Below are 15,694 nucleotides of genomic sequence, written 5' to 3' on the forward strand. Positions count from 1 at the left end.
ATTAAAGAGGAGCAGGCAGGCAGTGATCTGATCCCCTCCACAGACTCACTATAATTTAGGTCTTCTAACTAGGGTTCAGTTTGGCAATGAAAGGCACAGAGTTGAGCTAAGGCTGACTGTTGAAATAATTCCACAAAAAAATGCCTCCAACTTTTCTGAGAAATGATCTAAGCCAAATTATTTAACAACAAAAGAACTACTAATCTAAGGCAAGGTTAGAAAACCATAAGTAACACATGCAATTTGATTTGGGTTTAGAAAAAGAGAGACTGGACATAATCCAACCAGTCCTCTGTCCCCAAGAAGAGGAAAGGGGTCTTTTGCTTTATGTCCACTACCATGTCAGACTGTAGGCAAGCCCACATTATTAGAGGAAAAAGAACAACTGCAAATAAGTCTCAGCCTCCAAAGAAGCTACACTTGTGGAACATAGTCTGGTTGAGGCATGTTAGTTTCAACCCCTGTATACCATTCCTGGCATTAGTCCTGAAATTTGAAACAAGGTTGTTCTTCAGTGTCCTTGAGACAGAACCATATTTCTGATCTCCGGTTTAAGAGAGACTTGGTCCCATTTCTGAGCCTTAGTGTTCATTGCCACAGTCTCTACTGATCTCTTCACTAATCCTGTCCCCTGAGCCCCCCATTTTTGCCCATCAAAATCTTAAAAAATCAATCTCAAAGCCCATCTCTTCCAAGAAACCTTTCTTTATCCCATTCTCCCTAAAACCCCTAAGAGCTTTCATCACTCTTTCCTCTGAATCCTCATAGCACTTCATACCTTTCTTATAGCAGTTACCATGCTGTGCTTAAGTACTTTAATTATATGTTGACTTCAACTCACTATAAAATTTTTAAGTTTTTGAAGGCAATAAGTATTTCTCTTATGCCCTTTTGTGTACACCACAGAGCCTCAAAGAATACTGGGCACATAGAACACAGTTATAAATATATAAGTAGAACATAGTTATAAATAAATATAAATATATGTTATATAAGTATATATGAGTTATATAAGTATATATAATTTATAATTATATAAGTAAATATATGTGCTTTTAATTCAGTCTAACCAAAAACATATTGAATACTTATTAAGTACAAACCCAAATGGCACTGAAGATGCAGAGAAATCTAAAATAAAATATATATCTCCGGGGGGAGGGTATAGCGCAAGCGGTAGAGTGCATGCTTAGCATGCACAAGGTCCTGGGTTCAATCCCAGTACCTCCTCAAAAAAACAAAACAAAACAACAACAAAATAACAAATAAACCTAATTACCTTCCCCCGCCAAAAAAAACCCCAACATATCTCCAGGAGTATGGAGAAAACGGAACCATCCTACACTGTTGGTGGGAATGCAGTTTGGTGCAGCCATTATGAAAAACAGCATGGAGATTTCTCAGAACACTAAAAATAGACTTACCCTATAATCCAGCAATCCCACTTCTGGGCATATATCCAGAGGGAACTCTAATTCAAAAAGTTACATGCACTCCAATGTTCATAGCAGCATTATATACAATACCCAAGACATGGAAACAATCTAAATGTCCATCGACAGATGACTGGATAAAGATGTTGTGGCATAGTTATACAGTAGAATACTACTGAGCAATAAAAAAGAATAATGCCATTTGCAGTAACATGAATTGACCTAGGGATCATCATTCTAAGTGAAGTAAGCCAGAAAGAGAAAGAAAAGTATCATATGATATCACTCATATGTAGAATCTAAACAGAAAGAAAAAAAGAGAACACTAATGAACTCATCTACAAAATAGACTTGCAGACATAGTATCTTATGGTTACCAGGGTGGGGGAAGGGGTGGGAAGGGATAAATTTGGGAGTTTGAGATTTACAAATGTTAGCCACTATATATAAAAATAGATTAAAAAACAAATTCTGTATAGCACAAGATATTACAATATCTTGTAATAACCTTTAATGAAAAAGAATATGAAAATGAATATATGTGTGTATACGCATGACTAGGCCATTGTGCTGTATACCAGAAATTGACACATTATAACTGACTGTACTTCAATTAAAAAAAAAAAGAAATGAATACTAAGTAAAAAAAACATATCTCCAAAGGGCTTACAGTCTAATCAGGAAAACAGGATATATGTTAATATGAAGACAAGATAATAGAACATAAAACAAAAGACATGTGAGCAATACAGACAACAAAGATTATAAAAATTTAGAAGAGAAAATGATCTTTATGACTTTAAACACTTCAGGAACATAACATGGAGGATGTGGGTTTGGACTATATCGGAAAACAGTCCAGCTAAGGTAAGGAGACCAAGAAACTCAATTCTTGGGCAAAGACTTTAACACTAGGAATGCACATGACTCATTCAGGATAGCCATGATTTGGACCAAAGCAGAAAGTTATAGAGAAGAGCAGTGGGAAGTAAAAATTGTGGTAATACAAAGCTATGGCCAAATTAGACACAGCCAGCTAATTAGTTCAGACTTCTTTTTTTTTCCCCCTCTCTCTCTCATATAATAGTAAGTAGGACACTGCTGAAGACATTGGAGAACACCTCTATGCACCAGGACCTGGGTTTAGTGATGTAAATGCATTGGGTCATTTAATATTCTTAACACTCCATTATTTCTCCATTTCACTGGTAAGAACACTGAGTCTCAGTGAAGTTCATCAGCTTTCTCAAGGTCAAGTGGTCATTAAGCTGGGATTCAGGAATTTATTAATTCAGAACATATTTACTGATAATCTGTGTATTCAGCCCTGTGTTGGATTGTTAGGGAAACAGCAATAAGACCAACTGGGTCATGCCCTCTTGAGCCTTACAATCTAGTGGGGAGAGAGTAAACAAGTAAACAACAAGACAATTACAGGTTATAAGAGCTGCTGTGAAGTAAATTGTAAAGTTATGTGATAAAGTAATGGGCATGGGGATTAGGAGAGCTACTTTAGATGGGGCCGTCAGGGAGGGCTTCTCGGAGGAGGTGAGGAGAGCCTCGTCTGATGAGATGAGTCAAGGATGAGTATGTCTGATTCGAGAGTTCTTGGCCACTATGCAACACTATATAAGTGGTAGGATTACCAAAATCTGCCATTGAGGGCAAGATGGATTCGAAGGGAAACTTGAGGCAGGGGGTCATTTACACTGACTCTGGCAATGTGGTAATTCAAGAGGGGCCAAAGGTAATGACCAAAGGGAAGATTCTCCACTCCCTAGAAGCCAGGCCCCATGGCACCCTCATGGGAGTCAGCTGCGTGGGCAAGGCAGGGAGGGGAATGAGGAGGTAGAGGATTCCTGGGGGCTCTTGTAGGTCTGATTTTCCTCCAGTTCAAATGCGGAAAAAGTCAGTGCTTCTGGCCCTTGACTCCAGGGTCAAGAGCCCCATCTTCTGGTCTATTGTGCAAATTACAAAAGGAACTAGGCCATAGAGGCAGCCTCTAATGCTGCCTGAGGCAGCTGGTATCTGGGGCGCTGCAGGAGACAGGCTCTCCTTTCCCAGGGCTGTTTTGGTCTCTCCTTCCCAAAGGAGGCTGGCTTACTTGGCTCCAGGCTCTAGGCTCCCAGTCTCTACTCCCCTACACTGCTTGGAAAAGTACAAATATGCAGTTCTCAGTCTGGCCAGCAAACAGGTGCTGGAGGAGCTGGAAGGAGGATCTTCAGCCAAGGACACCACCTCACACTTATTTTTCCAAAGAAAGCAGAAAGAGGGGAGGGTATAGCTCAGTGGAAGAGTGAGTGCTTAACATGCACAAGGTCCTGGGTTCAATCCCCAGTACCTCTTAAGTAAACCTAATTACCTCCCTCCCAAAAAAAAGAAAGAAGAAGAAAAGGAAAAACTAGCAGAACAGAACTCAGAACCTTTTTCTTCTTCTTTTTTTTTTTAGTTGAAGTATAGTTGATTTACAATGTTGTTAGTTTCTGATGTAATCAGAACTCAGAACACTGAGAGGCCTGCACAGGATGCTTGGCCTAGGAGGAGGCATAAAGTGGGCAGGAAAATGCAAAATATAAATAGAGACAGAGACCACACACACAGAGAAGCGAGGAGGCGTGCTACATGGATGACCTCAATCCTTGCAGCAACTCTATAAGTTATGTTCTATCATCCCATTTTACAGATGAGAAAACTGAAGACTGAGGCTTAGAGATATAACTTTCCCCAGTTCACATAGCCAGCCCAGTTCATAAATGGAGACACTGAACTCTAAGCTCAGATCTGTCTGCTTTCAGAGTACACACGAACCACCTACTGCCTCCCACGGGGCTGCCTGGGGCTTTTGTCCTTCGCTCATTTTTATAGGTTCCACCTTCTTTTCATGGCTTCCCAATGTGACTATCCTTCCAGGTTTTGCCTCTAGATCCTTCCCTTCTCTAATACCAGTGGTTCTTAAACTTTGGTGGGGAAAGGGTAGCTCTTGAACCCACCAAGGACATGATAAAATCAATGGGACTCTCTTGTCAGGTAGGTAGACAAAGCCCCAGATTTTCCATATCATTGTAAGGATGTGTTTGCAGCCTGCCCAGGGAAGCACTAGGCACCTTACACGTATTATTTTTAAATATTGGCTGGAAAACTTTGAAATTCTTTTATTGGGAGACAAAAAGGTGAGGCACGAGAGCTTCAAAAGTTCTGAGAAAATATTCTCACATAATTGCAACTAATTTTTCCATCAAAAGCATCTTAATTTCTCCATCAATTTACCATATTTCCTTGCCCTGTTTAAACTGTCAAACTGCTCTGCCAGGGCAGAGGTTCTAGTCTTTAACTGCCATTAGGTAGCTTCCAATTCCCAGCTGTATCTTATACCTGATTTTGTTTCTCCCCCTTCCTCTTAATTATACATCTCAAACCAAGGAAAGGTTGGAGGAAAAGACGTCAGAATCCGAGGAAAGACTTAATTGGGGCTTGTTGTGCTATATCGTCTGGGAGAATTTCCTGTGAAGGGAGTGGGGAGCGGGAGAGAGACACCATTCTTTGTCATGTTGAAAAGGTTATGCAGGTGCATTATATGCCTTCAGCCCTCGCCAAGTCACCGCATATCTAAAGAGACTACAGAATACAATTTTCTTTGTTCACAGCATGCTGCCAGCCTGGGACACTACACATCATAGGGAAGCACAATGAAATGCCACAAAAACTAGCTCTTGACTGGGAAAATCACTCCCCCTCCATTCGTCACCATCCACTTCCTCCATAGAAACTGCCAGGACTGTAGTCATTTACATCTTGCTCCAGACTAAGTATGGCTCTGGTAGATAGAACCCACATAAAATGGCAAAAACCTACTTTCCACTTTCTCTGGAGTCTCAACTGAGGTATTTGGACAGAGGCAGAGGGAAAGGGCTTATAGAGGAATCAGGACAAAACAGGAAAACAGATCTCTGAGGAAATGAAGCTTTGGGCTTTCCAGATTCAGCTGGAAAACCATTCAGTAATTTAGGAGAAACAGCTGTTAACCAAGGACCACTTGTCAAGTCCTTGATATCAGATTTGAACACATTTGTGTTCATTAAATACATGTATCTTACCCGATTCTAACCGAGCCTAGCCCTGCTTAGAAATCGGGTCGGTTTACAGTGGTTTAACTGCACCTCTTACCTTCTCGGGGATAAGACCTCTTGAGCTTGTTATCCTGAGCAGGGGCATTCTTACTTCCCCTTGAGCCAGTAGACCCAGGATATCTGTAAGCTGGCAGCAAATTCAATACCTCCCATCTGGATAATTCTAGACACTCAACTTTTTTATCACCTTATCTCATTTCTCTCCAGTGGGTCCGTAAATGTACACAGGACATTTCACAGACCAGAAAGCTGAAATGTGCCTCAAATAAGGACTTGCCCAAGCCAGTTAATAGCAGAGCTAGGTCCAGAACCAGTCATGCTTTCCACTTCATTGTGTGGGTTCCTAGAAATAAAATTTCCATTCAGCTGCTTCCTGCATAAAGTTAAACTGGCTTCAATTGAACAGTGAATTGTGAATCTCCCTTAGAATTGACATCAATTCCCCACAGCAGAAACCAAGGGTTTCTCCTCTGTTACCCTTTCCCATCAGATTACAGTTTCATATAATTTCCACTTTGGAAAGCTTGTCAGTGATACCCATTCATTAGTTTACTGAACAAATGCTTATGAAGTTCTGAATATAACTATTACTGCTTCTTATCTTTAGAAGCACATTATCTGACATAGATATAAATTCAACCCAAGCTACTCTTACTCCCAGTGAAACACCCCTTTTATTTTGCAGTTAATAAAAAAAAAGAAAAGAGATTCAGACATTTGGGCTGAGGCAAAAGGAAATAGACATAGAAATTGAATGTATTTCACAGATTTATCTTTGTCTACCTCTCTTTCACAGATTTATCTTTTTCTACCTCTATTCTTTTGCCAGATTGAAAAGGTCAACCTCCTTTTTAAAGAAGGCAGAGTTTCTCTGATCCTTTCTTATATAAGAAAGAGTATTTGCTGGATTAACCAAGAATAACTGGGGCTATAAGATGGTCAGTCAATGAAGAGCAGAGAAAAAAATCCCATCTTAAAAAATATATAGGAACAATCAGCTTTGCTTGGTGTAGGCAAAATGAATGAGGGCCATTACAGTTTGGTTATAACCTATATATCAGTTGGGGTCTCCCCAGAACTTCTTGTCTGTGTCCTCTAGGAATTGTTGGAAGAGACTTGAAAGTCCTATAAACCAATTTTCCATCCAACACCGTTCCCTTCCACAGTATCCCAGAGATGGGGGTCATCTAATTTCCCTGCATATTTCCAGTGACATAGAACTTACTGCTGAATAAAGCCAGTAGCCCCATTCCAGGCTCAGTTTGCCTCCTTGAAACTTCCACTCTTTATTCCAAATGCTTGCCTCTGTAGTTCCAAAGGAAAAATCTGCTTATTCTTCCACAAGACGGACCTTCAAACTTGTAGCCAGTTATGATATCCTCCTTTGCTCTTGTCTTCCTGGGAAGATGGATTACTGTCTCCAGCAAGCCACTTGCATCGCTGGATCCTAGTGATTCTGAAACCACTAGAACTTCCAGCAGTGAAATACAGAATTTTAAGAGACTCCCACCATGGTTAATTTTTGAATTGTGATCATGGTTTGTGGTTATATATGAGATAATTCTTAGTCTTAGGAGATGCACACTGCAGTGGTGAGGGATAGAGTATCATGATGTCCACAATTTACTTTCAAATGATATAACAGTATAGATATGGAAATAAACAGATATGCACTGAGAGAGAAATGACAAGATGTTAACAATCATGGAATCTAGCAGAAGCTTTACAGATGTTCATTGTCCTTTTTTTTTAATTTTTTTCATTTGTGAATTTTTTGCTGCATTTTTATTTTATTTGGGGAGGTGGGGTAATTAGGTATCTTTGTTTGTTTGTTTGTTTGTTTGTTTGTTTGTTTGTTTTAACGGAGGCACTAGTAATTGAACCCAGGACTTCATGCATCCTAAACACAAACTCTATACCTTACCCCATTGTCCTTGTTTTTCATCTTCTTTCTATGTTTGAAATTTTTCATAATTAAAAGTTGGGAAATAGAGGGCCAAAAAAGGTGGGAGATGAAAGTGAAATAAAGACATTTTCAAAATTACAAATAATCAAACAAAAAAAGACCTCCATCAAACAGGCAAATTCCCAGTCCAGTGGGCACTGCATCAGGACATCTCCTGCCTCAAACTGGCCAAATGCTAAAAGCACCAATTGTCCCAAAATATAACAGTCATACCTAAATAAAGCAAGATGACTCAGAAGGTTTGAAAGATAAAGGGTAGATAAATACTTTTGCAAGAGAAAAGTATGCCAGCCGAAAGAAAGGAACGAAGGCAGGAAAGAAAGAAAGAAAATCTGTCATGATCTTACATCTGGTAATACAGGTTTCAAGGCATAAATTATAGGCACTTTATAACAATAAACATTTACTTTACAATGAAGACATAAGAAATATTTATTCAACCAAAGAACATAACAACAAAAATAAAAGTTTACGGGGAACACAAGGAAGAATATGACACACATATTATGAGAAGAATTTATTTTATCTCTCTCAGCCTGCACCAGAATAAGACAAAAAAGAAGTAGAGATACACACTTGAGTAACATTACTGATATATGATTGATCTAATTGATATATTAAACTCTATAAAAACAAAGAGTATATTTTTTCAAGGGCGTACAGAATATTCATCAAAATTGATACCAAAAGAAAACAGAATAAATTCTACTGAGTAAAAGACATTCTAATATCTTAATATAATAAAACTTGAAATCAGTAACAACAAAAAAAATTTTTAATTCTACTGAATGGAATTTTTTAAACAAGTAATTTATTCATAAGAAAAGGAAATTAAAACTGAAACTGCAGAAGACCGGAACCAAAAATATTTTATAGCTTTAAATAATTACACATAAATACGAAAATAAAAGAATTAAGCATCCAACTCAAGAAGTTAGGAAAAGAGCCACAAAACAACTAGAGGCTTTCTAAAGATAAAAGAAGAAATTTTTAAATGAGAAAATAGAAAAACAATAGAACTTACTGCATTTGACAAATTCCAGCATCCATTCATAATAAAAATTTCTCAACAAATTTGGTATGGGGGAACATACCTCAACATAATAAAGGCCATTTATGACAAACCCACAGCTAACACATACTCAATGTGAAAAGCTGAAAGATTTTCCTTTAAGATAAAGAGTAAGACAAGGACATCTACTCTTGACATTTCTATTTAACATAGTATGGGAAGTCCTAGGCACAGCAATCAGAAAAGGAAAAGGAGTAAAAAACATCCAGATTGGAAGGAAAGAAATAAAACTGTCACTATTTGCAAATGACATAATACTATACATAGAAAATCTTAAAGACGTCACCAAAAAACTATTAGAAACAATAAATTAATTCAGTAAATTTGCAGAATACAAGATTAATATACAGAAGTCTGTTGCATTTCTATACACTGATAATGAACAATCAGAAAGAGAAGGCAAAATAACAATCCCATTTACAATCGCATCAATAAGAATAGAATACCTAGGAATAAATTTAGCCAAGGAAGTGCAAGACCTATACTCTGAAAATCATAAGACACTGATGAAGGAAACAGAAGACAATATAAATAAATCGAATGATATCGCACGTTCATGGGTTGGAAGAATTAATATTGTTAAAATGTCCATACTACCCAAAGCACCTACAGATTTAATGCAGTCCCTCTCAAAATACCCATGACATTTTTCACAGAACTAAAACAAATAATCCTAAAATGTGCATGGAATCATAAAAGACCCCGAATAGCCAAAGCGATCTTGAGAAACAAGAACAAAGCTGGAGGTATCACGCTCCCTGACTTCAGGTGACACTACAAAGCCACAGTAATCAAAACAGTAGTGGCACAAAAAAAGACACACAGATAAATGGAACAAATTAGAGATCCCAGAAGTAAATCCATGCAATTAATCTATGACAAAGTAGGCAAGAATACACAATGAGGAAAAGACAGTCTCTAAAATAAGTAGTGTTGGGGAAACTGGACAAGGTACATGTAAAAGAATGAAATTAGAATATTTTCCCACACTATATACAAAAATAAAATAAAAATAGATTGAAGACTTAAATGTAAGACCTGAAACCGTAAAACTCCTAGAAGAAAACATAGGCAGTACACACTTTGACATGAGTCTTAGCAATATTTTTTTGGATCTGTCTCCTCAGGCAAGAGATGGAAGAGCAAAAATAAACAAATGGGACCCAATCAAACTTAAAATCTTTTGCACAGTTTGAAGGAAACCATCAAGAAAGTGAAAGGGCAACCTACTGAATATGCAAAGATATATGCAAAAGATATCTGGCAAGGGGTTAATATCCAAAGGGGCATACTGATGGCCAACAAGCACATAAAAATATGCTCAATATCACTAATCATCAGGGAAACTCAAATCAAAACCACAATGAGATATCACCTCACCCCTAGCAGAATGGCTATCATCAAAATGACAAAAAAAAAAAAAAAAATAGTAACAAGTGTGGGGGGTGTGGAGAAAAGGGAAACCTTGGGCACTGTTGATGCGAATGTAAATTTGTGCAGCCACTATGGAAAACAGTATAGAGATTTCTCAAAAAATGAAGAATAAAACTACCATATAATCCAGCAATTCCACTTCTGGGCATATATCCACTATCTGGAAGAAATATCTGCATCCCATGTTTACTGCAGCGTTATTCACAATAGTCAAGACATGGAAACAACCTAAGTGTCCATCAGCAGATGAATGGAAAAGAACAGGTGATGTGTACACCCATGGAAAAACACACACACACACACACACACACACACACACACACACAGGAATATCATTTAGCCATAAAAAAGAAGGAAATCCTGCCATTTGCAATATGGATGGACCTTAGGGCATTATGCTAAGTGAAATGGCTTACAGAGAAAGACAAGTTCTGTATAGCATCACTTATAAGTGGAATATAAAAAAGCCAAACTCATAAAAACACAGAGTAGAATGGTGGTTGCCAGGGGCTGGTGGGTGGGGAAATGGGAACATGTTGGTCAAAAAGTACAAATTTCCAGTCATAAGATAAATGAGTTCTGGGGAATAAGTACAGCATGGTGACTATAGTTAACAATACTGCATTACATGCTTGAAAGTTATGTGATATAATGGATATATTATTGTGGTAATCGTTTCACAATATATACATGTATCAAATCATCAGGTTGCATACCTTAAACTTACACTGTGGTATGTCAATTATATCTCAATTAATCTGGGGAAACATATATTCACAACTAAGCCTTTGGGGGGAAAAAAAGGTAAACCATCAGGTAACCAAACCATAGTGTGGGGAGAGGCAGGTAAGGGGAAAAATCAGAAATGCATAAAAAAGAAAAAATAATAAGAAAGAGAAGGAGGAGGAGCAGGAGGAGGAGGAAGGGGGAGGGGAAGAAGAAGAAGAAGGAGGAGGAGGAGGAGGGAGGAAGAGGAAATAACCTCATTGATGCAAAGAAAATTTACTCAATTCTGCGTAAGTAACTGAAAACTCAATTAAATAGCAATGCTCTATAAAAAGAAAGATTATTAGAAGAGAGAAAATCCAAACCGTGGCTCGGGAGAGGAAAGACAGGAAAGTTTCAAAGAAACACCCTCTACTATAAAGATAAATAAACTCAAGCTCAGATGCATTCACCAGAACAAAGCCAGCACTATTCTTAATAGGAAAAAAAAGAAGCATTCCCAGTAAAATCAGAAGCTAGTTAAAGAAGCCCACAGTCACCACTATTACTTAATGGGTCGAGTAGGGATTAGCCAATGGAACTTGACAACATAAAAAAGTAAAATACATTTTTTTTTAATCAGAAGAGACTACCTCATTGTAAACCTGGAAAACCTAAGAGAATCAACTGAAAACTTTTGCAACAAAAGACAATTCAGAAAAATGGGTGGGCACAAGGTTATTATGCAAAACTCAATAGCTTTCCCATAACACAGCACAAGTGATTAGATAATAGGAATGAGAGAAAAGATTCCCATTACAGTCATAAGTGAAGAGATGAGAAATCAAGCAAACAAGTAATGTGCAAGAGCTTTATGACAAAATCAACTACAACTGAGTGGCACAAAAAGAGTTGAGTAAATCAAAATGTTCACACTGTGTCTGGTAGGGAAAGCCCAATTTTATTAAAGCTGTTCATTCTCCTTGCATTCATCTAAAAACTTCAGGATATCATAATAAAACTACGAGCAAGATTTTTTTTTTTATGGGCAAGCAAAAATATCCAGGAAAATTCTGGAGAAAAAAAAAAACTGGGTCGCTAGTTCGATCCCTTCTTACTCCTTACCTGTTCTGGAAGGAAGATGCTCCTGAGTGAGCGATATACTAGGAGCCTCTTTCCCTGAAGAATGGCTGTGAAAGAGTCCCAGAATGGTTCCCCTGATGGGGACTCAGCTCCATAATCCCTCCATCATTGCGGTGTGGCAGAGCCCCAGCTCCCTGTAATCCACACCCTCCTGCAGCCACCAGCCCGGACAGCCCAGGAAGATGTCAACACTGTTCCCGCACTGTCACCCCTGAGCAGCACTTCAGAGCCTTGGGAGCTGCAGTCACTGCCATCTGAAGACTCTGCCACTTGTCCAAGAGATGCTGTTATGGGTTATATTGTGCCCCCATCCCAACAACAACAAAAAGAGACAGGTTGAAATCCTCACCCCCATATCTCAGAACGTGACTTCATTTGAAAATTGGTGATCACTGCAGGAGTAATTAATTAAGATGAGGTTACACTGGAGTAGAGTAGGCCCCTAATACAATATGACTGGTGTCCTTATAAAGGGATGGCCATGTGAAGACACCGAGAGAGAGACACAGGGAGACGCCATGTGAAGACAGAGGATTGGAGTGATGCGTCTCCAGTCCAGGGAATGACAAAGATGGATGGCAAACCACCAGAAACTAAAAAGAGGCAAGGAAGGTTTCCCCTATAGGTTTTAGAAGGAGCAACAACCTGCAGATTTCTCCAGAACTGTAAGACAATAAATTTCTGTTTTAAGCCACCCAGTTTGCGGTACTTTGTCACAGTAGCCGCAGGAAGCAAACACAGATGTCTACGGTTAGAATCTGTGTACGCCACACCACTAGGGCAGGAGGCTGAGTACCCGCTGGAAGTGGCCTGGTGGAAAAACCGGAAGAGTTTTAAACAGGGACTTCTGACTGGTCCAGCGAGGAGTGCAAGAATTTCATGCTTAAGAGACACACTCTGGGGGCGAGACATCCCTCCAGCACCCTCATCCTTTCATGTGCCTCCAGCGTGGCCCAGCTTCACCCTGAGGACTGGCTGGCGGGGCTGGCTCTTCCTCATTAACTTTGGCCCCCTTCTGCAACAAGCCCCCCGCCCCCGCCAGGACCAAGCTGGCTCTGCTGCTACTCAACATTAGTAATCGCAGGGATCCTGGGGAGAGAGCGGAGCCTCAGAGGACCCCAGGTTAAACTTCTGAATCTGATATCACATTCCGGGGGACCTGGAGCAGTAAATTCTGGGGACGAGCTGGGGCATGTTTTTTGCACTCCAAACTGTGGAGGGACCATGCCACCCAGGTCTCGTGTGTGCCCCTCCCTCTACCTGCATCTCTCCCAATTGCCCACCTGGCAAACTTCTACTCATTCTTCACAAACCAAGTCACTTCACATCTTCTTCCAGCAGGTAAATTAAACACCCCCTCCTTTGTGCCATCCTGGACCGCCTCCATACACTCCTCTATTCCAGCTCTTCTCCCATTCTAGAGGATTTTTTCAGTAGACTGGGAGCTCCTGACACAAGCAGACCGAGTTTTTCACCTCTGACTCCCTAATGCCGAGCCTGGACGCCCCACCAACAATGCTTTCCGGCACCCACAGAACTCTCATGTGCATTAACCACTCTAACTGTGGACAGAATGTTAGAATGTTCTTGCTGACACCAAGGCAAAATCTCTCTCCTGGGATAACTTTATTTGTGGCTGGTGATCTCTCTCATTAAACAAAGTTCCCCGAGAGAGAAGCGCAAGTTCTTTGCCCTCCTCAGGTCCCAATGCCATTTACAGAGAAACCTTGCCTTTAGTTAACACAACTTCAGCTGCTGCTGCCCCGACAATTCCTACTTTCAAGGAAGCACCCTGATAACCCCATTAGGTCTTTCTGGTGCTTTTTGACCCATGTCTCCTCCAGGGAACCAGACAGTCCAATTTGTTTAATGCTATGTGATCTGCTGCACTCACACCATATTTTATGGTCTTAATTCAATTTACTATAGACATTGTGACATGGCTCTGTTTTTCTGAAAAACAGGTCACCTCTTACATTAGTTATTTGGCCATCAGCTCTTTCCTAGCTGACAAGGGTGGGGACTTTTTACGTCTCTTTTCTAGTAACGGATGATATTGCCTCCTGGAATAAGAATCAAAAACTTTAACAATGTCCATAACCTCTGACCCTGCAAGTTCCTCTTCTAGCAGGTAACCCTAGGAGAATGGCCAGGGATGTGCACAAAGGGGGGTTAGAGCAGCACTCTTTATATGCAACAGGGAAGGCCCCACTGGGGAATTTGGTGAAATCTCTCCAAAGCACACATGGGGGAGCTTGGTTGGCCACAGAACATCAACAGGCCTGAAGCTAAGGTTGTAGTGAGGTGGAAAATGGTGATGTTTCCAGCTCACCCAGTACTAACAGGGACTGTGGTGCAGCATGCCCCAAGGGGCTAGGGGATAGGCCAGACCCTGCAACAGCCTCTTGCTTCTCTGGACTTGGGGACATCTCCCAAGAGGAAGCCCTCCATTTCCCTGGTCTCCCAGCTGTCCCGAAGTCCATCTGGTTCAAGGGTATCTTACCAGATAAAGCCTGGAAGGATGGGTGGTCTATCCCTCCCAATCGAGTGAGCACCCCCCGCCCCCACTCCCACCATGATTTACTGCTCAATTCTCTTTCTCTGCTCCTTGGAGAGTCAGATGCATCATTTCTTAAGTTTTTCTTAGGAGTTTCTCCCTGCTTCCTCTCTGCCAGGCCTGGATTTAAATGAACACAGACAGTCCTTTTACCGCTCCCCTATTCAGTAAGTTAATTCAGTGTATCATATTATTTATTGGTCAGATTCTTTGGGTTGAAAATAACAAAAACACACTCAAACAAATTCCAACCAAAACAAGAAAGAAGGAAGAATAGAGAGAAGGAGGAAGGGAGGGAGGAAAAGAAAGGAAAGGAAAGGGGAAGAAGGGAGAAATCTAGGAATAAATGACTTCAGGTATAGCAGGATCCAGGAGTCCAAAATATATTAGGGTCCTCTCCTGCTTTACCTTTATTCTCTGCTTTCTCAGTGTTGGCTTCATGGCTCAGGCTGACTCTCCCTCCTCACGCAATAGCAAAGATGGCCATTAGGTCTTTAAACTTACATCAGATATATATTGATATAGATATATATCTATATCTATATAGATATAGATATAGATATAGATAGATAGATAGATAGATAGATAGATAGATAGATAGATAGATGATATATATATATCTCATTCTCTTGGTGCTGGGGAGTGAGGTGGGCCTCATCTGAGCTCCGTGGACTAAGAACCAAAGTTAGTTCCCTGAAGGCATGTGAAACAAAGAAGAAAGCAGGTCCTTGATACTTGACTGGCCCTGTCCCAATTTCTGTCTGTCTCTGTACATAGTCAAGCTCCCCAGTCTCCCTGCATTTGATCAGGAATCAACCTCCCAGACTGACAATTTCGGGTTCAGCAGGCAGCCGGGTTCCAGTGCAGTCATCAGGTTCCTCCATGCAGCCCTTTACATCAGACTTGGGGCTACTCTTACAGTGACTAAGCAGTAAGATTCCTAGAGTTTGCCCCTAAGTCTGGCTTCACCCTGAGTGAAGCCCTATTCCCTTGCCTCTGAGGCAGAGATCATGGAGGCAGGCCCTGGACAGAAATGGGCACCCCAAGACCACCACAGGTGGCTGTGCAGCTGGGGTATAAAGGCAGCCAACCTGCAATTCTGCACTCCTCCAGGCTGGCAGACGTCCTCCTCCGTGCAGGCTGCCAACGCCCCCAAACTCTGGGGGATGCTTCTCCGGGAACCGACACAAGAAGCCATGCGGAGCAGCAGCCACCCACCTGGCTCTCCCTTTGTCTCATTTCCATCCCTTTAATTGC

General features: G+C 40.6%; 1 protein-coding gene across 2 annotated transcripts in view; it reads right to left on the reverse strand.

Moving 5' to 3' along the window:
- SLC4A8 (solute carrier family 4 member 8) overlaps positions 1–15,694 on the reverse strand; it is a 94,727-nt gene that overhangs the window by 69,268 nt on the left and 9,765 nt on the right. The window contains exon 1 of one of the 2 annotated variants that reach the window (XM_074374862.1): positions 15,529–15,670. The exons of the other annotated variant lie outside the window; for it this stretch is intronic. The gene's annotated coding sequence lies outside the window, so the exon portion shown is untranslated. Of the gene's footprint in view, positions 1–15,528; positions 15,671–15,694 lie in introns of those variants that run through there. 2 annotated transcript variants of the gene reach the window in all.

Source organism: Camelus bactrianus, chromosome 12 (genome assembly GCF_048773025.1).
Source record: "Camelus bactrianus isolate YW-2024 breed Bactrian camel chromosome 12, ASM4877302v1, whole genome shotgun sequence".
Classification (NCBI taxonomy): Eukaryota; Metazoa; Chordata; class Mammalia; order Artiodactyla; family Camelidae; genus Camelus; species Camelus bactrianus.